Below are 26413 nucleotides of genomic sequence, written 5' to 3'. Positions count from 1 at the left end.
AGGAGAAAAAGGAAAGGAAAGAAAAGAGCACTAGTGCTGGAATGAGGGGTTAGATTGACCTACGACCTCTTGTATTGACGGTGGTTGCCAAAAAGCCAGCAACTCGGATGTGGTTCTATGTTTGCTCATTGTCTAGCAGTCGTCCGTCACTTAATGCTCAGCTTTGTGTTTCAAAGAGCATAACTGAGTCAAGACATGAAATCATAACTGGAAACATGCGGCGAGTTTCATTAGAGCTTAGATGAGATTAGCTTTAAAAAAATTAAGCCTGTTATAAAACAAGGTTATGAGATGAACTCGAAAGATAATAATTGCTAATTCCCTACACACTGTGAAGTTTCTGTCTTTGCTGTTTCATTGATGGTTCAAGCCCTATTGAGTCATCACAGCGAAGCACATTCCTCATGCAGTGCACCTGTGAGACAAGCACAGATGCTCCAACTCTACCACTGCCATGTCTTGAAACAGCCTCTTTCTTTTTCCTTTCTTTTCTTCTCCTTAGCACCCTCTGTCTCTTCTGGGAAAATTCCAGGCTACCCCACTCCTGCACCCTCTTCTCTTCTCCTCCTCCCCATCCCCTCCTAAACCTGCACCCTTTCAGAGAGCGGGAGGCCACAGCACCATCACTCACCACTTGGTGATTACCGGCACAAAGGGGGCCTTGGTGGCCCCAACTCCAGCCGTTCGACATGCACTGCCACTGGGGAGAGAGAGTGGAGGAAAGTCCCCTACCTTGACCGATTCCGTCGAGTTCTCCATCGTCCCGACCTCCTCAGATGATGAAAACTCTGTCAGTGTGGATTACGAAAGTACGGTGTGTGTCGGCAGAGGGACTAATAGAGATAAAAGCTGTGCCGCTGCACCTCTGTTTGTCCATCGTTCTTTCAACTTACAATTTGTCACTTTGAACCAATTTTGGGATTCCAAACCTTTTCATGCTGTTGTCACGTTGCCAAACTGAGCTTTGATATTTTTTTTATGTGGAGTTTAACTGGCTCTCAATTAGCCTTGCTTGTGTATTATGATGATCAAAGGCAAGCTTTTTATGATATACCTGTGCCAGTCTTTGAATTTCTCAGAAGGTAATGCTAATTTCCAAAGGTATTCCACACATACAGTTGGTTGTAAAACAGATGGTGTACAGTGTGTGGTCTCTTTTACATATTTAGAAAATTCTGCACATTGCTATTAGATGATCAAAATCAAATCAGAAAGTTGAGGGCTCCAGAGCCAATTTTTACAATGAGTGATGCCGGGCAAGGAAGGGTATTATGTGTGCCGAGCAGTGAGGGACTCTGGGATAAGATGGGGGCATTAAGGTGGTGGTGGTGCTGGCACAGCAACGGTCTTGCTTCATGATGAGGGGAAATGGGCGCCAAAGCAGGGCTGGGAGGGAGCAGGCTCTGAAATTGATTTCATGCTGGAGTCAGACACAGCCTCAGGGCAGGAATAATATGTGTGTTTTTGCCTGTGAGTGTGTAAAGAAGACAGAGAGAGTAAGAGTGTGAATTCTGGGGGACACACAATGGTAAGAGGAGAGAAGCAGTGGCGGAAAAAGAGAGGGGCCACCTGCATCAAAGACTCGGATCTGCATGACAAAAAGCACACTGCTGTTTTGTCACTGATAGCAGCAAACAGTGGATGTTTGTTGTTTACTGATTCTTTTATTTCCATAAAATACTTCAGTGTGTTCACTGAGTCAAATCAACCAGATCTGAAATGGTGTTTTCAAGAGCTTTCATGTTGAAAATTCCATGAAACATTGTTGCAGAATACAAAACCAGAGATGATATAGATTAAAACATTGACATTTAAAGAAATGACGAACAGGTAAAATTTCTCACCCAAAGGAGACCAGTCTCTCCCATCACATATGTTTAAATGCGAGTGCAGCTGTTAAAACCAGTCGTTTTAATCTTTCTCTTTGCGAGTAGTTGCGTGTTTACACTCAAAGTGCTGAGGGCTGCAATGTACACAGAAGCAGAGTTATGTCCATTAACTACCACTACCTCACAGGGAACAAGTCTTTGTGTACAAAAAAATGCTAAGATAGCTTACGCTGTATCTGTTGGCAGTTGCGGACCACAGTTTTTGATAAGCACCACTTGCTGAAATAATTAGCCTGGATACTTGTTTTTTGACTGCACGGCGGTTATTAGCCAAGACAGCTGGACATAGATTCAGCTGCTAGCTGTCTTGTAGACAGTATGAAAGATCAATCTGATATTTTTGTTTTCCACAAGTTGTTGCTGTCAGTTTCAGAGCATCTATGTGAAAGGGAATGGCATCATGAGCTGTGATAACTCTGTGATATGAGCTGTGATAACTCTTGCAACCCCGAGTGCAGCACCCTTGTTGAAATTTACCTGGTGAGTGGAGTTGATGACATTCAGACGTATTGCTCAATAAATACTTAATGTAGATTAAACAAAAATGCTGCATTTTACACCTAAACCATGATCTTTTTTTTTTACCTGAACCAACAGAGTTGAATAATATTACCTCGAAAAAGTAAACTACAACCTTACAATATGACTGCTATTGTAGTAAAGTAACTAGTTACATCTACGTATCAGTTATTGAATTTCAATATTACCTTTCTAAGAGTGTAAACGTCCCTTGAAATACAACACACTGATTGCTGTTGATGCATCAACACTGCAATTGAGTTGCAATTACGAATTGGAAAGATGAATTTGTTACAACACAAATGTAATCTGAGTTCTAGTTACCTCTTCACATATTACTGCTAATCCTGTTCTAAACATAATCAAATGCAGAGTTGGAACAGTGTGAAAACAAATACACTAATGTCAGTGGTTTCTAATAATGCAAAATGGCAACATCTTGCTCTGAGACCAACTTCTATTTGCCTTTAAGCATTGCAAATATTACCAAAATTTAAGTGGAATACAGCTAAGTAACTAAGTCCTAATTTTTCTTACTTCTTCAATACATACTTAGTTTATGTCCTTGGCTAATATTCATCTTATTTTGTTAGAAACTTTAGACCTCCCAGAAAATGGTAACTCTTTAAATTCAGAAAGAATAATCCAAAAATACATACACACATGCACACAAAATACTATATATACATATAGATACTATACGGAAAAAGAAAAAGCAGAAAAAAAGCTTAAGAAAACAAAACTTTCGGATATTTAAATCACACAATTATACCAGGGCAAATGGGGCAGGATGGACAATCATGGCATTCACATCCATATCTGTCACAAATATCCATCCATCCATCCATCCATTATCTTCCGCTGGTCTGGGGATCGGGTCGCGGGGGCAGCAGCTTGAGCAAAGAGACCCAGACGTCCCTGTCCCCGGCCACTTCCTCCAGCTCTTCTGGGGGGACCCCGAGGCGTTCCCAGGCCAGCCGAGAGACATAGTCTCTCCAACGTGTCCTGGGTCTTCCCCGGGGCCTCCTCCCAGTGGGACGGGCCCGGAACACCTCACCGGGGAGGCGTCCAGGAGGCATTCTCACCAGATGCCCGAGCCACCTCATCTGACTCCTCTCGATGCGGAGGAGCAGCGGTTCTACTCCGAGCCCCTCCCGGATGACCGAGCTTCTCACCCTATCTCTAAGGGAGAGCCCAGACACCCTGCGGAGGAAACTCATTTCGGCCGCTTGTATTCGCGATCTCGTTCTTTCGGTCACTACCCACAGCTCGTGACCATGGGTGAGGGTAGGAACATAGATTGACCGGTAAATCGAGAGCTTCGCCTTCTGGCTCAGCTCCTTCTTCACCACGACGGGCCGGTGCAGAGCCCGCATCACTGCAGACGCCGCACCAATCCGTCTGTCAATCTCCTGGTCCATTCGTCCCTCACTCGTGAACAAGACCCCGAGATACTTGAACTCCTCCACTTGGGGAAGGATCTCATTCCCGACCCGAAGAGAGCATTCCACCCTTTTCCGGCTGAAGACCATGGTCTCAGATTTGGAGGTGCTGATGGTCATCCCAGCCGCTTCACACTCGGCTGCGAACCGCTCCAGTGAGAGCTGAAGGTCACGGCCTGACGACGCCAACAGAACCAAATCGTCCGCAAAAAGCAGAGACCCGATTCTGAGGTCGCCAAACCGGACCCCCTCAACGCCCTGGCTGCGCCTAGAAATTCTGTCCATAAAAATTATGAACAGAATCGGTGACAAAGGGCAGCCCTGACGGAGTCCAACCCTCACAGGAAACATGTCCGACTTACTGCCGGCAATGCGGACCAAACTCTGACACCGGTCATACAGAGACCGAACAGCCCATATCAAGGAGTCCGGCACTCCATACTCCCGGAGCACCCCCCACAAGAGTCCCCGAGGGACACGGTCGAACGCCTTCTCCAAGTCCACAAAACACATGTAGACCGGTTGGGCGAACTCCCATGCACCCTCCAGGATCCTGCGGAGGGTATAGAGCTGGTCCACTGTTCCACGGCCAGGACGAAAACCACACTGCACCTCCTGAATCCGAGATTCGACTATCCGGCGGATCCTCCTCTCCAGTACCCCCGAAAAGACCTTACCAGGGAGGCTGAGGAGTGTGATCCCCCTATAGTTGGAACACACCCTCCGGTCCCCCTTTTTAAAGAGGGGGACCACCACCCCGATCTGCCAGTCCAGAGGCACTGCCCCCGATGTCCACGCGATGCTGCAGAGGCGTGTCAACCAAGACAGCCCCACAACATCCAGAGCCTTGAGGAACTCAGGACGGACCTCATCCACCCCCGGGGCCTTGCCACCGAGGAGTTTTTTGACCACCTCGGCAACCTCAGCCCCAGAAATGGGAGGTCCCACGTCCGAGCTCCCCAACTCTGCTTCCTCATCGGAAGGCGTGTCGGTAGGATTGAGGAGGCCCTCGAAGTACTCCCCCCACCGACTCACGACGTCCCTAGTTGAAGTCAGCAGAGCCCCGCCCTCACCATACACGGTGTTGACGATGCACCGCTTCCCCCCCCTGAGCCGCCGGATGGTGGACCAGAATCTCCTCGAGGCCGTCCGGAAATCGTTCTCCATGGCCTCCCCGAACTCCTCCCAAGCCCGAGTTTTTGCCTCAGCAACCGCCGAGGCTGCGTTCCGCTTGGCCTGTCGGTACCCATCAGCTGCTTCCAGAGTCCCACTGGCCAAAAAGGCCCGATAGGACTCCTTCTTCAGCTTGACGGCCTCCCTCACCACTGGGGTCCACCAGCGGGTTCGGGGATTGCCGCCACGACAGGCACCGACCACCTTGCGGCCACAGCTCCGGTCGGCCGCCTCAACAATGGAGGCACGGAACATGGCCCATTCGGGCTCAATGTCCCCCACCTCCCCCGGGACATGGTTGAAGCTCTGCCGGAGGTGGGAGTTGAAACTCCTCCTTACAGGGGATTCCGCCAGCCGTTCCCAGCAGACCCTCACAATACGTTTGGGCCTGCCAGGTCTGACCGGCTTCCTCCCCCACCAGCGGAGCCAACTCACCACCAGGTGGTGATCAGTTGACAGCTCCGCCCCTCTCTTCACCCGAGTGTCCAAGACATACGGCCGCAAGTCCGATGATACGACTACAAAGTCGATCATTGAGCTGCGGCCTAGGGTGTCCTGGTGCCAAGTGCACATATGGACACCCTTATGCCTGAACATGGTGTTCGTTATGGACAATCCGTGACGAGCACAGAAGTCCAACAACAAAACACCACTCTGATTCAGATCGGGGGGGCCGTTCCTCCCAATCACGCCCCTCCAGGTCTCACTGTCATTGCCCACGTGAGCATTGAAGTCCCCCAGCAGGACGAGGGAGTCTCCCGGAGGAGCACTCTCTAGTGCCTCCTCCAGGGACTCCAAAAAGGGTGGGTACTCTGAACTGCCGTTCGGTGCATAAGCACAAACAACAGTCAGGACCCGTCCCCCCACCCTAAGGCGGAGGGAGGCTACCCTCTCGTCTACCGGGGTAAACCCCAATGTACAGGCGCACAGCCGGGGGGCGATAAGTATGCCCACACCTGCTTTACGCCTCTCACCGCGGGCAACTCCAGAGTGGAAGAGAGTCCAACCCCTCTCGAGGAGGCTGGTTCCGGAGCCCAAGCCATGCGTCGAGGTGAGTCCGACTATATCTAGCCGGAACCGCTCAGCCTCGCGCACCAGCTCAGGCTCCTTCCCCAGCAGAGAGGTGACGTTCCACGTCCCAAGAGCCAGCTTCAGTAGCCGAGGATCAGACCGCCAAGGTCCCCGCCTTCGGCTGCCGCCCAGCTCACATTGCACCCGACCCCCATGGCCCCTCCCACGGGTGGTGAGCCCGTAGGAAGGGGGACCCGTGTCGTTTCTTCGGGCTGTGCCCGACCGAGCCCCACGGGCACAGACCCGGCCACCAGGCGCTCGCCGGCGGGCCCCACCCCTGGGCCTGGCTCCAGGGGGAGGCCCCGGTGACCCGCGTCCGGGCAAGGGAACACGGTGTCCATAAATATTATTCATCATAGGGGGTCTTGTGAGCTGTTCTTTGTCTGGTCCCTCATCTAGGATCTGTTTGCCATGGGTGACCCTACCAGGGGCTTAAAGCCCCAGACAACATAGCTCCCAGACTCATTGGGGCACGCAAAATATGTTTAAAATTTTCTTTAAATTAGTTTAGTGAAACCTGATTATCTGTTTGTTTAACATTAGGGATAGATAAAATCAATAGTTCTTTAGCAAATACACTAACTTTCATATAGGACCAGTGGAAAAAAGCAGCTGGGGAACAGGGCAGTATTGCCCAAGTACAATCACTGCACATACCCCTTCTCAATGAAAGGCAGACTGGAAGCAATCCCCAGACAATGTAAAATAGTTAGACCTTGAGAAATAGATTAGTAAATTGGAACTACATTCCACTGAACAGTCCATTGAAATTCAGGCTGCTTCCTCTTCCTCATTCTTCTCCCACCCAAACATTCATGTGCATAATTGTTCAATCAGAATCCACCTTCTTTAAGTATTCTCACACATGCATTATCATACATGCATGTGCACAGACACGCTCACATAGTGCATATCTTTCATGGGTGTTTAGAATGAGTGTGCTCCGCAGACCACAAACCTGCAGTGATGCCTTTATCATTACCTATTTAATCTTTTTACAGCTCTCCTTTTACTCTTCCACCACAGAACTTGATCTTATGTTACACATGCTTTCTTTTGACCATCTTCCCCTTGATTTTTCCTCCCTTCCTCAGTTTTTCTCCATTCTGCTTGTCCTCCATCCTTTCCCCCCTTTTTGGCATCGGCGGCAGCATCTCTTTTAAGGCACATGTCAAGGGAACTGTCTGCTGCTTTCAAAAGCCTTTGTGTCCAGCCTTTCTTCCCACTAATTTGGTTTCCCCAAAACACTTTCCCATAGCACGGCTGTCTCGCCCCCTTTTCTCCCAGCCACCCCTCTCTCCTCACACCTCTCCCTCCTTAAGCTGTCCTAAATACATTTTACAGGATATGATATGTATAATTCGGGGATACCAGACCTTTCTCAAATCTCACAAATTTGTGAATTCACATGTTCATGTATGTGGAGATTATTGGGATAGGCCTGCAAAATGCATTCAATTGCAATATCTTGTCCTCTTGAATATCAAAAGTCAGTCTTTCAAAAAACAATTTTTCCATTCAGAACTGGACAGGAAGACCATTGTGATCTGATTTGATCAAAAAACTATTTGTAGGATGAAAATCCAATTCAATATTAGAATACTTTGTCGTGCCACTCTTTCCAGGGCATCCGGTTTGCCTGCTGCCCTCTTCCCATGACTTCTCTGGACGCATAGGTTTCTCCCGGGAGCTTCTCGTCATGGCAACGCTTAGTAAAGTGTTTTTCTGTTAGCCGACACAGTAAAAGGAAACATGGCCTCGGAACAAAACAGTGTACTTATTTGTTTTTTGAGACTGATGCTGTGGGGATGACATGTTAAGGGTTTTTGTGAGCAGCAGAAAGTTGGCAGGAAAAATAAATTCTCCTGTTGGGTGCAAGTGACGGCATTCGTTCCTCGCATGTGCGTGCAACATTGCCGTGTCCTCACCTCGGGCAGACACATGTGGTTTCAATCTATCGTGTATGGACAGACGCCTTCACTCTATCTGCATCTTTTCCTACCTCTAAAACCCACGTATGTCTCTTCATCCATTCCATCAGTCTTGTCTTTGCTCCAATTCTTTGACAGCAGTCTTCCTTTGCTTCAGAATACACATTTCCTTTTCATATTCCCCACATCCCTTGCCAACATCTTTTCCACATTGTTTCACCTTTTTCTGTCCTTCTTTCTTTTGTCTCTGCTGAACACACCAGCGATCTCTGTACTTGTCATCCAGTCTGCAATGAAATATTTGAAATATTTTCCTACAGGGGCATTGCAATTGTGCCACTGGGGGATGTATGACTTACCTCTCACATCCCACTACTTTGAGAAAGTCAAGCCAAAAGCATCTCTCCCCTTTCCAGAGATATGGGATTTCATTTGTGTGTTGTTTCTTAAACCATAAATCTTTGAGGATTGCTAGTTTTGTGTTTCTGTGAGTGAGTGGGCAAGTAACTTCCCCTTTGGAGAGACAGTTTTATAAGCATAACTGTCTCCAAGTGTGAAGGATACTCGGGGATGAAAGCTTTAGCATGATAAAAGCGGATGGTTCAGACATCTTTATTGGGCAGTCCACCTCATGGAACTTCTTTCATCCCTCTTTTGAATCTGAAAATGCTGTGTGTTTCCAAAAAAAGAAAAGACATTGAACAATCCCATTCTGAAGTTTGTTTCCCTTTTGACGGTAAAAGGAAGGCCAATGTGACTCTGAACACCCTGTTCTCCGTATGGATGTCTCTTTTAAAACTTTGGGTGGGGCCCACAATTCAGCTGGACTCCCCTTATTGTAGAATCAGCAATGGGATTGCATTACAGGGACTGGGGTAACTATGAGAATGGGACATAAGATGCTTTCCCAAAAGGTTTAGTCAATTTCATGACCTCCTACATGGATGATGGTTATTGACAGTGATATGAGTGAGTGGGATATGACTGGGTTGAGATCAAGCCTTCCAACCCTCAACTAAACATGAAAGAGCTGTGCTACAATGGAATGGTCATGATGGCCATTTGCTTCTAATTGACCTCCACCCTCTTGACTGGGCCCCCTAGTCAGGCGTGGCCCGTTGCCCTGAATAACCCCACACCGCATCTCCAAATCCCAGAGTGTTGAATACGAGAGCTCTCACTCTCCTACCTTCCATAGACACACAGAGCCTTGTACCTTTGGCCTGACAAGCAGGGGAGAGGTTGTTTTTGCTGTCTGAACTAAACCAACCATCAAACTGCTCACAGCTGGGACCCAGAGTCATGACCGTGGACTGGAACTCTGAGGAAACGTCCTCACATTTGCTTCCTCTAGAGTAACATCAGAGATCTCAGAGGTGGTGACTGGAAATGTGATGCAGAAATGTGCTGAAAGACTTCCTTTAGCATAACAATTTCAAAGTTTTTGGTGCTGCAAAGACAGTTTGCATAGCTCCACAGAATAACAAAAAAGACTTCAAATGACTGTTGAAGTGACATAAATAGTTGAAATTATTCCCCTATTTTCCACAATAAGTTAAAATGATGTCAAAACAGCTCAGTGAAAGTGATCATTTGGTTTCCAAATGAGAGCACCACCACTTAAAAGAGATTGATTACTGCTCCCGAGCATGTGTAAAATAAAGAGGCAAATCTTCAGTTACACCTAAATTATTCCAAGCGCCACGTTTTCGAGGTTAAGCCTCTCCTGGTGGCTGCACGCATACACACAAAAACAGCGTAGGCAGCGCACACAGCTCAGAGGGCGGACAGAGGGATGTGTTAGAGTCTGTGTGTGACAGAGGAAAGGAAAAAGAAGAAAGGAGAGAAAAGTTGGGGATCTGACAGTGTTTTGATGGCGACAAGCTGGAAACAATTTGGAATGTAGGTGAATTCAATACAAATTCCCCCCACCGCAGCCATATCTCCTTGTCGACTTGAGCCTCCCCAACACACTCTCTGAGAAATTCAAACCCTTCCCCCAGGTCCTCCTCCTTTTTTCGCCCACCCTTCCAGCATGCTGTCACTCATGGTCGCCTGTCACATTCTCCTCACCTTCACTGTGTTCGTGTTTGTGTGCATAAGAAATGGGATGTTTTAGGAGGGAAATTTTTGTGGAGTCAATCATCTCAAGTTTAAGAGTGACGTTCGATGGCCCCGTTGGAGGAATCCAGTTTTGCAGTACCTGATGCTGTTTTGTCTCAGCAGACCTGACTAAGGGTGGAATCCTGTTGTGGCCCAGCTCCTGTCATGCAGTGCTGAGACTAATCAAATAATGTATCGCCTTTAAGCAGAGGTCTGCAGGTTTGAGTTGGTAACAGTGTTCAGAGTGTATTCTGATCGCTGTTGTTGACATTAGAGAGACGACCTCATACGGTCTCAAGCTGTGAGCCATTAGTGAATCATTTTTCTTCTCTTTGATCAAACAGTTCATTTGCAGTGGAGATTAGACAAAGATTATACTTTGCAATCATTGTTCTGAAGCAGAGCAGCCTGCTCCAAATTAATCATCCAGTCTTCTCGTAAAGAGATACCCTACTCTTTTCTGCACCATTGACAAGCATGATTGACCACAATCAGGCCAATTACAGCCATTTTTAATGACTGGGACAAATTGATGACAGGGGTTACAGAAGCAGCTGTCCTCATTTTCACTATATAACTCTCATCATTCTGAGTGACCTGGAGAGGCAGAAGTCACAGGATGGAATGTACCATATGTATGTGGAAGTGTGGCGCAGGATGGAGCACTTTTTTCTTGAATTTTCATGAATGTTTGGGCCGGTTTTGAGTAACGTCCAGGGCTGATCTGTAGTCACTGCTGCGCAAGAGCTGCAGGTGTCCCTGTGCCCTGTCGATTGTGAGCCACTTTTTTCCACTGGAAAATGCTTTCAACCCGAGTTGGGTTACCACAAAGCAATGGAGACATCTGAGAGATGCCAGGAATGTCTCTCCCCATCAAAGGGCAGCATTTGGCAATTTTTATATCTACAATTAAATGGGAACAATAAGAGGGAAGAGAGGTTGTGAGTGTTAAAGACAAAAGAGAAAGAAGGGTTGGAGGAGAGGAAAGAAGCAGTAAAGTAATGTTAGCAACTGGGTATAGCTACCATAGAAAAAATATAAGCATGGAATAATGAAAGCAGCTTCTGCCCCTCACCCTGTATTGTTCTAAATAAACCCCTTGATATACGGGAATGACCCCTTCTGAACCCATGTTTGCATCTGGTTGTAATTTTTCATGGAAGCACCTTACTCTGTAGAGACAGAGAAATGTAACCGGGGACTTTGTATGAAATCCATCTTGGCGGCTCCCAATCCTGAAATAACCACAATAGACCACAATCATTCACCCTGTGGGTAGTCGCGGCAGTAATTACCAATCAAATTCAGCGTTTACAGACACAAAAAATGTAAGAAATACAAAAGTAAAACATTCTTTTGGTAAAGATTGTGATAACTGGCTTGAATAACAAAATGCAGAAATATTCTCCAACAGATTAGTTATACTTCAGAATTACCCATAACAATCAAATTGGCAATGCTCTTCAGAGAGCAGATACAGCATTAATTTGCTCGATATTTTTTGTCTGCAAGGCACAGATAAATCTCTAAACTCTTTGATCACATAGTTTAACTCTTTGATCTCCTGTTTCATTTAAAAAATTGTTTAGATTTGCTTGAATTTAGTCTGAATTCTCAACAAGAAGGACTTGCGCGGTGCAAAATGGCAGACAGCTTGTTGGTACGATTTAACAACTTAGGAGTTATCATAGAGTCAGTGGATATTTCACCTAAATTCACAACGTGTTCACAGGCAACAATCTGTAGACTATTAATACTGCAGTGAAATCAGCTTAAAAGGTGAAGTCATTGATGTATTAATAGCTTTTTTTATATACTACTTTTTAAATAATCATACTGGATGATGTATAACTAGTATAGTTGGAACAGCTTAAATTTGGAAATTAGAAAGCCATACTGATGTTTCATTTATTTGTGGCATTGTGTTTTTCTAGGGTTGTAAAGATCGGCATCTGTTGCATGTTCTTTTTTTCAAAGTTACCTTTGTATCCCGGTTTTGTTCCCGGTTTTGTTTGGAGCTTTCAGTTTTGGACATGTAAGCTGTACGTTTTGACCAAAACAGGGCAACGTTTAACAACATATTTTCTTGGATTTCCCACCATTCCCCCAACTTGAATAAAGATTTCAGCTTTGATCCATGTGAATAACTTTTCACAGTTGGCAGTGGTGGACTTTAGCTGCTCTTTCAGTTGGGGATGACTTTGTTTGGCACAGCTAGACACGTCTCTTAATGGACTTCTCCCTTTTTGCACACCCCTGTACCCTACTTCTAAATCCTTTTCATGCTTCCTCGGTTTTTCCCTCCCACTTTGGCTTTCCCTGTCTCAATGTGACTTGGGGAGCTTTCAGAGGGCACGTTGCTGCAGACTGGGGAGGCAAAATCCAGGAGCAATAACATGCTGATGCAATATAGAGGTAAGTACATGTGTGCATCCTATGTTACAGAATCTGCACATTTTGGTGAGTAATTTGACCGCTCGCTGTTATATGTTTCACAGAAAAATGACATAACATGATTTAAAAACCCACTTGGTGATCATAGGATTCTGGGGAAAGTCATTGATTGGCTAGTGCCCAGCTGTGATGCTTCAGAGGTAACTTTTTATTGGAGGGTTTTGGGGGGGAAGCAGAAGGTCCCCACAGATGGCTTAAAGCTTGCTTGTATAAAAGGGTAATCCCCAGATAATTACAGGTGGGGTGCTCTGTATAGAGACTTAGCAGATGGAGGTGGAGGCCCCACTTCCCGAGGTCAGTCCCAACCAACGCACACGTTCAAACCTCCCTACCTCTAAGTTTGGATGATAAAACACTAACAGGCTCAGGCTAATGCAAAATGTTGCCAGTGTTTTATTTCCTTGCCATGGCTGTAGAAACTGAGCCTGAACAGGTGGATTTGAGGTGTTTTTTTTTAATCATCTGTTTTGTATTAAATAACATCTTAACAAACCGTAGGTAAAGTTGCATCAGAACAGATGATGTATATAGTACAAAATTGATTTTGTTTTATTCAATTCGCAGGTTTTGGGGGTTATAAAAAGGTAAGTCCCAAACAACATTAACTTGCAGCTTGTGGTTTCACCCAGAAGCAGTGGCTATAATTTCCACAGCTGGTGGTTTAACCTCTTCCCCTAATGATACTGTTTCTCTTGCACTCTCTCATTCCATGCATGCTGACATGACTTGAATGACAAACCACCCTGCCTTTAAAACAACACAGTCATCTGAGGGAAAAGAAATGTGACATTAAATAATATAATGATAAAGAGTATGGCTTATTTAACCAAAATGACCAGAACAACAAACAGGTCAGTTTATTTATGGAGTTTGTTGAGCAGTTTACTGCTGAAGAAAAAAATATCTAATGAAAGAAAGAGATGGAAAACTATATTTCTTCTTCAGCCTATATTTGCATTTGTGTTTAAAGGTCTTTGTTTGAAGTGTGTGGCTCCAGTGCCAGCTGCATCAACGTTGGGCAACTCTAATGTCAGCTTGATTAAACTTTGAGTCAATGTTCTCTGTTAGGGATTTCCAGCAAATTTTATAATCTCAACTGAATGTCACAGTTTTGGATGAAAATGTGCATCCTGTTTTATTTACATTTTACACAGCACAGCAGTTTTATTTGCCACTCACCCACAAACCTTTCTGGGTAGGGGTTTAAAAGTACATGATTAGGGTTCAAATGAATGCACACGATTGGAAATACATTGTTAGACATTTACAAAATCTATACGGTTAAGGCTTACGTATTTTCATACCTGCGTAGCCACACCTGCAAGTCTTGTAACAAGCGCCCGACAGAAAACAAGGGAAACGTACCATCTCAGTGGATTGTGAACCTATTGTGTAGTTTACAGATATATGTACTGTCTTACATTTCTTTCTGAACGGACTGGGCAGAAATATCACATCTTGACAGGATAGTTTCTCTTGGAAAGATCTGCTCAACACCAGTTGCTTCAAATGTACAAGCTTTAAATGGATGGTGTTGTGCTACAACAAAACCAGGTAGCCAAAGTGATGTTTCAGGTTAATTCTGAACTTACATGGTAACAGTTTTATTTTAAAGGGGCCTGTTTAATCCAGTATACTCTACAATGTAATGTGTATTCTACATGCAAAGGTGCCAATAAAAGTTATCATGGATTTTACTTTAAAGAACATAATAGGAAAAATGATATTTGCAAACTGTCTGGTTGGTTAAGGGAAACGTCCCAACCACATATATTGCTCAGCAGGACTTAAAGCAACCCCAGCTTTAGCAAGATTTACTTACTGCTCACTTACACAAAATGCAGCCGCAACCATTAGTCCAACCCCTGATAGAAAAAAAAGTATGTTTCATAGTAAACTTTTTTTCTTTGCAAGTGCATAGCTTTGCATGATAATGTGGCTGTATAACACTGTTTGGATGAATGGCATTCCCTGAGCAATACTCACAGTGTGATGGATGGGAAAGCAAATCTTTGGAAGACATCAGTATGACTGCGACAACTGCGACCGTTTCTCAAAGGACCTCTGCTGCAGCACACAAACACATAAAGCTAGACAAATATGTGGCTGTCCTGCTCCCCCAAGTATGAGAGCTGTGGCAGGTACTACATTTCATATAGCACTTTCTGTTCTTTCTGCCTGTTGGGATCCCCATTGTGTTATCAGACATCACTTGATACATATTTCCAAGCGAGTTTTGCTTAAAATCTGATAAAGAAGTAATTGACAACTACCCTTAGCAAATTCAGATGGATATCAGACCGTTCAAATGACTGCAGAATAACTGCCGCAGTCAAACTTTCCAGGAAGACAAACAATCTCAATTACTCTAGTCAGTTTTAGAACATCAGTATACAATATCAGGGCAGATAAGATATTTAGCGAGCAGCATGATCTGTTATGCAAAAAAAGTTGAGGGGAAGAAGAGGGTAGCTTATGGAGCACAGTATTCCCTAAAAACACTGGAGGCCAAGTGAAATTGAGCCTAATTCCCTGGAATGCCGCTTTCGTCTGGACATGTCGATAAAAATAAAGCTTATTGTGATTGTGGGGGTTCAGCCCCCAGCAAGAGTAATGAAAAGAAAACTGGCAGGCCTCCCAATGGGAAAAGCTCACCTTCCACCTTGATATTCAGATTGATGCAAACCCACAGGAGGTAGGGGAATATGTGTTTTTCTTAAAGTACATTGGGGTAACGAGTTGTGTTTTTGCATTGACATTGATGTATGCATATGTAGTTAGGAGTATATAAAAGAAAATATATGATATTTTTGAAAATTATCCAATCTTTAGGTCCTGCGTTATTAATTGTCTGAACTTTCCATGATGAGCGATTGTTCAGGGCACTGAGTGGCAGCCTTCAAACCAGTTGAACTGACATATACTGAGTGAAATAAAAAATACACACAGAAAATATGAAATATTTCCATCACTGTGTGATTATGTGAGTATGTGCAGCTGAAGTTGTGGTACCATGTGGGCACAAATGGTAAAGTCGGCCGGCAAGGCAACTTTCAGCAACATTCATCAGCAACAACAGTAATCTGTCATTTCTGTGATGAAGGGTCTAACGTCAGAATTCAGCTCCTATTTTCTAACACAAATAATGTTATTTGAAGTTAATCTCCAAATTTGCTTTTTACAGGTTTTTTTTATGGGTATCATAATGTCCATTTTTCAGAGGTTTTGTGACTGATACTATACACTAAACACGATGCATGATGCCTGACATTTTAATTTAGATATCTAGTTTGCAGCTTCTTCCTTACTATAAACACAAGACACAGTTTAACTCCTCTTTAAGAAAAATAAACAGACAGAAATGTTTGTGAAGGCGATTGCTGATAAAGCATGCAAAATGGCCAAATGGAATCGGGGAAAACATTTGGCCATTACCAAAAACATTCTGTACATACTGATTCATAGGTTTGAAAGTGACGGAATAGTGATTGAAATATGCATCTATTATTAGAAGGGAAAACTATGTTGTCAAGTAAATGACGGGTTTAGAACCACTTCAGGCATTTAAGTGAATCTGCAGGTGTGGGGTGGTAAAAGCTGGAAGTGGCTGAATCATCGATAAGAAACTCTGTGGTGGAAATTTAGTTGAATCTGAGTCATCATTTCCCTCAGAGACAGCATATGTTTGGTCATAATCAGGCAAAAAAAAAAAAAAATACTGTCCATTAAGGATAATTAGCCAAACGCTAAGTGCGCACTTTCAGCAGGTTTGAAGGTAGCTGTCAAAGTTAGGGAAGTGAGCCACAAAGTCGATGAGCAAATGAGGCAGACAGCTGCACCAGTCTCTCAGGCTGCAGGCATTTACGAGCCACATCAGGTGTGCATCTCTGAAGGGTCTTTACAGGCTCGAGGATGCATTTAATGGGTCTGTGTGGGTCAGACATTTGCACCTGCACACTTACACACATAAACACATGAAACAATAATAGATATTTAAGTCCCAGGTAATTCAGTGATTAATCTGTCAACACAATTGTATTTCCTCACATGCTTAATGGAAACCATCAGTGTTACACTTTAACATTTTGTCACAATCACAAGAAATCCCACATGCTCAAATTAATGTGTGACAGTCTGCCAAAATATGATGCAAGTACAGTAAAATCCCGAGATAAAATTAAATAGCTCCATTACTGTTGACCCTGTAGCTTCATGTTCAGTGTGGAAACAAGACACTTGTATTAATCTTCTCACCTGGTGCTTGTCAAGAAAGTGAATAGACACATTTCCCAATTTTTTTTTTTTATCAATCTCACCAAATTGTGTCAGCAAAGTGTACTCCAAAAGGCACGGCAGGCTCCAAACATAATAAAACAAATCAGCCATTATGACTCAACATGACTGATGGAGTGAACAGCATGCATCAGTCATGTTGATGCTGAAAGGCTTTTTGCACGTGTTAGCCCCTGCAGTAGTCCTCACAAAATATACCAGTGTTGTGAAAAATAATGAAAGGCCACTATAGCTCATGGTGTTTATTTGCATATGCATAAAAGTTACATTCCTACTACCTTGGCCTCAATATCACTGGGCAGCATTGTGAAAGTGGCATAGAAGATAAATATTTAAACTTAAGATGAGGTAAAGTCCATGTTGCACAAATGTTAAAGGGGTTGAACGTTCTTAAATAACAGTATATGAGCAAATCCACAAAGCAGCTGCTATTTTTAATGCTTTTACTGTAAACAAATGATAAATACTGGGCTCAGTCATGTTTGTTTAATGAGTCCAATATCAACACACGACTAAAGCCAAAGAGTTTTGGCTTAAAAGACTAAATGAGTATAAAATCTGAGTGTAGTTCCTCTTTGACTTTCCTCTTAGTTGTGTGAAAATACGAGTTTGCATCATCTGGAGAGGGCACTTTTTCCCTTTTGTGGATGTAAATTTGCAAGGAAGGCAGGGTCAAACGGCAACTGGACCACATGTTAAAAAAAGCAACTGTTCAGTGATGGTAGATTACAGTATTTGCAATTTTCAATCAGAAAAAGCAGAAACACCACCAGAGAGCTTCAATTATACGTTAACCAATATCAATTAGTGTGACTAAAATGGAACTTTTAGTTCAGTTACCAATAGTACCACATTTAACTTCTAATAGTACATTCATTCGTCAAACCCATTCTTACCTCAACAGGTTCATATAGCAGCTTCTCTGGAGCAGCATACATATGTGCAAAAAAACTATATGGCCATAAAGATTTGGAGTTTTTTAAAGTAAATCTGGGATATAACCGTGTAAAAGTTTGACCCTTTTATTTACTGGACCTAGGTTGGAGGACTGACTCTGCCACGTGAGCATAAGTGCTACTTGGGCTGCAGCAGCTACACTCACTACATGTACGACATCATCTAACATCACTCTAACACTGCCACAACATTATAGTAACAATTCAAAAAAATCAGTGGCTGATGCTAAGCAGACAGGCGGGGTGTATAGGAATGCAGGCACTCTGTATGTATGTTTGTTCTGCTGCAGCTGGGCTTGGCCACAGGTATGCACGGGGCTGTGAAGTGGAATATTCAGGACGGGCGGAGGTCCACGCCATCTGCAATGCTGCTTGTGCACTCCACCGTGGGAGAAACACTGAAGGATAGACACAGCAGCTAGCACAGTGGTAAAAGATGTCAAGATAAATAGACAGAGGGGAAAAGTGAGTGGAATCCTGGTGTTAGACCAAGGGCTGAGGGAACAGAGGTGAGGAGGCAGCTGTTAGGGATATAAACTGAGATAGACTGAGGAGAATTTTAAACATTACTGTGTAACTTTTGGCTTTGACAGTAACACCACTAAAACTGCTACAAGCACAAAGGCTGGCTGGGGCAAGTTCTTAGATTTACTATATAAGAAGAAAAAAAAGTTGACTAAACTTACTAGAACAACTATTTAGTAGAACAACTGTCAACACAGAATCTCTCAAGGGATAGAATCATAACTTTGAATTGCTTTGACAAAAGCTTTTGCACAAAGTGGTCCTTGCAATGTTTCATCGTCTAAACAGTCAGTTGCACAACTCACTTGTGCAGCTGAGCGCTCTAATCCAATTTTCACAAACACCGAACATAAAGCTGCTTTCTTCAAACTGTCTATCTGTCAAGGTGTTCATCAGCCTCCGGCTTTCATCTCTCAGGTATAAAAGCGAGAGCGCACGTGTAACTTTCCATCTTTTGTGGGGGTAGGGCTTGTGAGGTGCGGGTACCCATATGGCCCCTTAATTAAAACCAGATGTTGGCAGTTTAAAAACAAGAATAAGAAAAATGAAATCATACACTACACATTAAGGAATGTATTGACAGTCAGCTGGATAACAACATGTGATTATGCAAGCATTTGTTTTCAGGGACCAAGAAGACTAAATAAAAGAATACTTTGGAATTTTAACTGTTGTAATCAAGTTTTAGGAAGACTTTAGGAGATTCTCAATTAGTCTGTTTTGAGTTATCTTATTAAATTTTTGCTTTAGGAAAGTGAATGAGACTGAATTTTTCATGTGAGACATGTCACAAATCTGCTTCAAATTAGCTCCCTGCAAATAACCACTCATGTCTATATATTGCTGGGTTAACAGTTATAAGTCATTGTTAATTCACTTCAAAACACTTCAGTTGATCAAATTCCACGGTGAGGACTGCTAACAATCACTAAAAAGTCCTAATCACAGTGGTTATTGTACAACTGGTGTCAGCCATATTGTAGCTCAGCACCTTCTAATGACTGGTAGCGTATTGGCGTAAACTTTAAATGTGTAATGTGATACTGCTGTTCACACCACAAACCAACAGGTCTTCAGGGACTTTTCAAAAAGTGTCCCGTAATTGATTCCCACAGAATGTGGGCCTTAACTGACTGACTTAGTGGTTAAATTTGTTGAAAGATAAATAAAGGGGAAGGACCGCTTCAGGTTGAGGAGTAAGAAGAGGTGCCAGAGACCTGGGATGTTTCTTGCACCTCTTCTTACAAGCACACAGATTTTCTGTTATCAAAGCAAGCTTGGCTGATATCTTCGACACTTAATTCTGTTATTATTTGGCAATTTAGAAGGGTCATTGTGTTTTAAACAGGTAAAACTATAAAAATATATAGAATCCCTTTGTCCTTTTCGGTTTGATTTTTTTCAATTATCTTTGCATTTAAGTTCTTTTTATTTTATAACAACATGAAGATTTAGGAGCCTTTTCATTCCAGCAAGCTTATGAAGCTCTCTCAGCTGGTTGTTATTATGCATGCTTTTTGTGTGGTACGCTTGCCCCCTGACCAGGGGGCCCGAGAGCTTGGACCCCAAGGATAACTGTCATTTGCAGGGTTCATTTTTGCAGTGCAGCACAGGGGATATGGTTGGATTCTGAAGTTAAGTGCTTCTTCATGATGCTACATTCAAGTCGGCTGTGTTTTTGATTATGTGCAAAGAAGCTTCATCTCTTTGCAAAATGGCCTGCTTTTGTCAGAAGGCTATATAAATACCAGAGATTTCATATATGAACACTCGTGTTGACTTTTCAAAGCATAGGTATAAGAGAAAATATAGATAAAGTTCACATACGGGAGCATGCTGGTTGAAGGCAATCTATCCTCCAATAAAAGAAGCTACTTTATACTGGGAAGCATATAGAAAGTTATGTGACAGTTTGTCCTTTTAAGCTTAATAAGAAAAAAGAATTACAAATGCAAATAATCTCACTCATGCATTCAGATTAAAATCATCTCTTAGTTTCCCATGTTAGTTCCATTGTTACTGTTGTGGATGCAGTTTATGTTGAAACCACAGAATTTCTCAGCTGATTCAACAATGTTGGCTTGCTGTATACATTAATGAGGTGCTGAGCCGCCTCTTTTTGGTTTGTATGAATTACCAACGAGACACAGCAGCGGGTTAATAAGGACATCTTTGCTGCAGTGATAAGTCAGAAACCATAAGGGATAAGTGTTATAGTGTTAATATATATTTCTACCACGTTTGTGCTAAAAAACATATAATGAAAACTATTTATGTGTAAAAGTAGATGTGTTAACAACAGCCAATTAAGGGGAAAATATTTACAAAAATATATATATTATACACACTTGTAGATAAATAATATTGAAAATGGAAGTATATGGAATGTCTGGTAAAAGTCTGCCGACTAGTAGTGATCATTTTTGAACACCAAAGTTACAAAATCCATTTTTAATGGTTGAATAAACAGACTAATACAATATTAAAAAAAACAATACTCTCTTGCAGGAACAAGTTAAGCCTTTCTCTTAACCTAACTTAAACTGCAAAGAAAGTTAAACAAAAAAGCTAAAAAACAAGCAGCACATCTGGCTGTGTCAGATTGACTGATCTGGGGATTTCCTGACTCTTGCTCCTATCTCTGAGTTCTGGAAAACCTGGAGCAGGTGCACATGGAGGTGAAGTATCACTCAAAGATCCGCTGTATCCTGCCCCACTGACAATCCCATATCTCAGAATACCATTGGATTTTTATTGTGTTGCATAAGTTTGTACACCTTGCATTTCAAATGGGTAAACAAACTCATCAGCAGTGGCACGCATCTCAATGATCAAAATGTGACATTTTCATTTGCCTTTAGCCAAATTCTGTACCCAATCCAGTGTAAAACACGAACATTATGATGGAAATAATTCATGTAATTCGGGTCTGTCGAACATCCTGGATGCAAGATTGAAGTCCCATATTTAGTGGAAGGAAAGTTGTGAGTCTTGTTATGCAGCCAGCAGTTATGAGTTCTGGCCTATACTCCTGGTATGGATTGCTTTTCCAGTCCTTCCTCTTTGCAAGTACCTTTTTTTCATGAGATAATTTACCAATATGCAGCACCACTCCAAATACCATCAACATTTTGCCAAGCAAATACCCCTGACAGGCGGAAAAGGAAACATGGATGCTGCAAGTCAGGGATGTTTTTGCTTCTGTCTGGGTACCTCTCTCTCAGGTCTTGTGTGTTTTTGAGCAGTTGCCATTCTCAGTGAGTGAGTAAGTATTGGTAGTGCTGGCCTGAGGTTTGAGTACCAAAGGAAATTGCAATAATTTTCTTTACTTTGTTGCATGGCTTTGCTACACAACTGTGTTGCCCTGGCTGTAACGTATCTTCAGCCACCCGTTACTGACCAAGGAGTACAGGACAGGATTTGTGGTTTCCTTTGGTTTCATAGCTCCATGTCAAGCCATGGATCCTGCACAACCTTGGTAGCCACTGAACTGTTACATACACTCATAGGAATTAGCTTTTATTAAAACTTTCTTCAGAATCAAGCTTTTATTGTATGAATGTTTCTGTGTTTTGCAACAGCTCATGTCACCATATGCCATTTTGTAGCCCAGAACACGTCATATTAGCTAAACCATCACCCTTTTTCTACTTTCAACTGCTCCGACCACAATGTGAACACACAAATTAAGCTTCCATGCCATGAAAACCAGATCTAACCCTGAGCTCTACCATCACGCTAGTGAGGTGTTTTATTGGCCTGTGGGTGCGGCTGTTGAGTGGCATCTTTCATCAGAGTGTGCCCACACTCCACGCCGGTGTGAGTTTATTTGGTTTGATATGTGGTTTGCTGCCCATGTTTTCACAGGTGCCTGTGTTGTTGAACCAAGAGCCTGATTCCTGCTTTCCCTGGCAAACACAAGGCCCTGGTTGTCCAGAACTTCCTTTGGTGAGCAAACAGAGGAAAGGTGCCCCTCTTCTCCTTTCGGAAGCAGTCTCTTTGAAATAGTCATTTCTCTAGATCTTACCAACCTATCTCCTTTAAATGATTATTTACAGCTTAGTCTGTATAACTTTGGATGAAAATGATTTGCATTCATATCAGATATAATTTTGAATACCATCTCTATGATGTTGCTTTGTACAATACTGTACTGTCAGTTTGCAGGACACAGCAGCACAGTTTGACTCTTGTTTTAATAGTTTCTAAGCCTATATGTGACTTTATTGGGCCAGTGTGGGAATTAATGTCAAGACAGTCAAAAGGTTATAGAAAATATCTTTGAGTGTAAACATCCATGGCAGATTTTGACTGGGTGGGTAAATAGTTGGTCAGGAGTTGCCATTAGCTTTGATGGGTCTCTGGAGAGTTCTTCGGGCAGAACCATGTCCCGTTGAGCAGCGCAGCAGTGGCCAAATCCAAACAGGCGCTCTACCAAGGGCCTGCAGGGAGCAGGCTTCTGTCTGTGGGGAGCTTTCCTTTAATGAACCTGCGACACTGGTTAAGGTGGTAGGCGGCGGGGGGTATCTGTCACATAACTGGAGTAGCAGACAACCTTGAATTGTGAGTTTTTTTTCTTTTCTTTTCTCCTTTTTTTTTTGTAATTTTGCTGTAACTGTGTCATACCACCATTTTGGTCTGAAATATTTAAACAACTTCTGGATGAATTGCCATGTAATTTGGTACAGAGTGAACCTTGTTGACATTTCATTTACTGTAACAGTGCCACATTATTTTTCATTTATCCAGAGAAAAATGTCCGTACATACAGGATTAGTACAACATGTTATACAAACATTGCGTATCCAGATGATAGATCCAAATTACTTTTTCTGTGGCACCACAATGAGACTGTCATTTGTGGACTGGAGGGAAATGTCCCAACTACAACTGGACTGAATACTGTATTCAGTATGTGTTCATGTTCTATTTAATAGCTTTCATGAGTTTGTCATGGTAAATTTAGTATACTTTGTTTTATAACCAAATACCTCCAAAAGTAATAACATTCACATCAGCATCAATATCAGCATGCTTAAAAACGCAGACAATGACTGTAGTAAAATCAACACCTGTTTAAAGTAATGCTGGATAGTTTGGCAATCTTTTTGCTCCTCTGCTCCCCCTACAGTTGTGGGATGTAACACCACCATCATAAAAAACAAATCTGCGTGTAAACCCTGCAAATGTACAGCCATACACATGAATTTGTTGACATGCTGAAGGGGCCTCAAAGACGCCATCAAAAGCCCGCAAAAATGTTGAGCGACCGTAAAGCAAAACAATGTGGGGCGGGGCTGGAAACCGAAGTCGTGAACTGCTGTATCTCAGGCCCTGGGGGCTCTAGTGAAGTTTCAACTCTGAGAATGTGCATAACAAAAGTCAATGTACTTCAAAATTAGTCAGAAGCCCATAGTTTAGTTTTAAGGTTTACATTTTTTTCTAGTGTGGCTTTAACATCAGTCAATCAACATTATCAACACTGGATCAGTTATGTGCACAACACTACCTCTCTCTGAATAAGACTCTTTACCTTAACCTGAATAAGGGTATATAAATGGAAGAAGCAAAAACCAAATGAAGGATGCAAACAATGCCATTGCGTAGGGAGATGTAATGTGGGCATGAGTCATTGATGCTCTGTAAGATCTAAGAGGAATACTTCATATTTCCCAGAATACCTTATGTCGAAATCCCAGAAACACCATTTATCTGATTGCTGTCTTATGTATTTAAGGTCAGTCGTTGGAGTATTGATTTGCATGTATTGTGCTACCTCTTGATAACTTCCCTTTTTTGCATGTGTTTCGTGACGTGTTTTGTGCTCCAGAAAGTAGCCAGGGGTTGTGGTTTCATCCATGTCCACAGCAAAACCCTTGAGCTGAACCAAAACATGTTGAAGAAAAGACCTTAGTATTCACTGGGGAGAACTCGAAGAGGTGGCTGGGAAGACGGAGGTCTGGGAGGTTCAGCTGAGATTGCTGCCCCTTTGACCTAGACCCAGATAAGCTGTAGAAAATGGATGGATGTGTGTATAGATGGGTGGATTTGGTGTGCCTAAAAGTGCAGACACACAAGTAGGCTAATTAGTCTTTCATCTGCTCAAGTAGTGATTGACAGAGCACAACTTGGGTCATGGGTCAAAGTTCAACAAATTTGTACCTGAACAAAGACATTACATTACAAAGCACCCCACGCTTTACACAACAATAAGGAGTCACAACAAAATCTACCCTGGTTCAATCATGGCAATATGCCTTTAGCCTTGTTCGTGTCAAACTTTAGAGAAGTGCACACATAATTCTACGCTCTGCATGAAATGAGAATGACACCATCGGATACATATGTGCTAACATGAATTAGTCCTCAGAGCTGAAATGATTTCACTACGTCGAAGTATATTCACTTTTATTTAAGAAAAAAACAAGATCCATTTCCGATGGATTCAGCTGTCTGACAAAAGGAATAGGAAAATGTGTTTATGAGAGCATCTTTATAAAAATTTGGCTGTATTGATATACAGTCACATTTAAGTTTTTTGAAAGACAGATTAAAAAAGATGGAAAGATGGAACCCAGGCCCATTTGAACGTACAGTGATTTGAACCCTAAATGCCTTATGTGGGTATGTTAGTCCAGTTTGAGAGGCTTGATTTTGTAAAATTTGTCAAATTTTTACTTGTGTTATATATATGCATATATGATTTAGTATATTTTTCTGGTGTTGTAGATGTGTGCTTGAGCTCCATTTGGTCCACTTATAAGCCAACCCTTTAGCCAACTGTTACCTACGTGCCTTTTCAGTGACAGCAGACTATTCCACCCATTTACCAGTAGGATTTTAAACTCAAATTGAAAATAAAACATTAAATAAGTGTTGCTGATTCTGTGTGAAACCTTCATCTGCATACTAGCAGTGGAAGCCAGTACATTGTTCTTCCAAATTTCTTCCTGCACAAGGTAGGACATGGCAGGAAGATGCACCCTTGAGTTCTTTTCACAGCACTGTCTCAATGGCTTGGAAAGGCCTCTGTATTTGGAAAAAGACATTGGGCTTGAAAACTTATGTGAGGAAAAAAGGGATGTCTTCTTCTCAGGGTGTTTGTGTTGGCCTTTGTACATTGGAGCGAGACAGCAGAGGTCCTGATGGACCGTGGAGCCAGATGTCATCTATCTGGACCCATTGGTTATCTCTCTTCCCAGGGTCCACACAGGTCAGTCAGTCTCTTGTGGTACAATATCCATTTTATGACTGATATCCAACTTAACCACTGCCTATTATTCTACCTCATTCCCATATTGTCATAGGGTTTTCCTGATTTCATTCCCTGATCACTTTCCTTTACTCTTTTGACCTTTTTTTTCTGTTAACACCTCTTGCCCTCTCTTATTTTGTCTCCCCCAAATGCCCTGCACCTCTGTCTGTCCTCACAGATAAGTAAGCATCCCTCACCTTTCACATAACGTCACATGGTAGCAATCAGAGTGGGCTTTGGCAGACAAATTAGAGCAGTTAGTGTGGACCGGAGATCAGTGCAGAGGCGGGGAAGCTAGTGCTAAATGCCAACAGATGGGGCTTGAAGTGGATCAGCCCAGTATCATGCAGTATGTTACAGTGTAGCCTGGGGTGAAGCACTCAAAGAGGGCTTGAGCCCAGAGGAAAGAGCAGCATTCTTACTAAATCTAGCTTTTTATGAGAGAAATAGAGCATTGAATGTTGTAGAAAGAAATTTTGATGACTTTTTAACAAATTATGCAGCATCCAGTAACTGACAACCAGTTTTTAATTGGAGTAACTGTCAAACTAGGAACTAATCTTCTATTCAGCCCAGTACAGAACTTTGTTCCCCCATGGCTCTGGACAAGATTTAGCAGCACTATTGATATAAAGGAAATGCCTAAATAGATTATTCAAAATGCATTTTTGTTCTCCTAAATACACCTTTCCTCTTAGTTCATGAATGGATGGTGCATATTTCATCAAATCCGTGACTGAGATGACAGACGCAACTCAAATTCAATTCAGCACAGACACTTATTTCAGAATACGTTTTCCGA

The sequence above is a fragment of the Odontesthes bonariensis genome, chromosome 23 (assembly GCF_027942865.1).
Source record: "Odontesthes bonariensis isolate fOdoBon6 chromosome 23, fOdoBon6.hap1, whole genome shotgun sequence".
In the NCBI taxonomy this organism is placed as follows: domain Eukaryota; kingdom Metazoa; phylum Chordata; class Actinopteri; order Atheriniformes; family Atherinopsidae; genus Odontesthes; species Odontesthes bonariensis.
The sequence above is the reverse complement of the archived record's forward strand: the minus strand, read 5'-3'. Positions refer to the sequence as shown.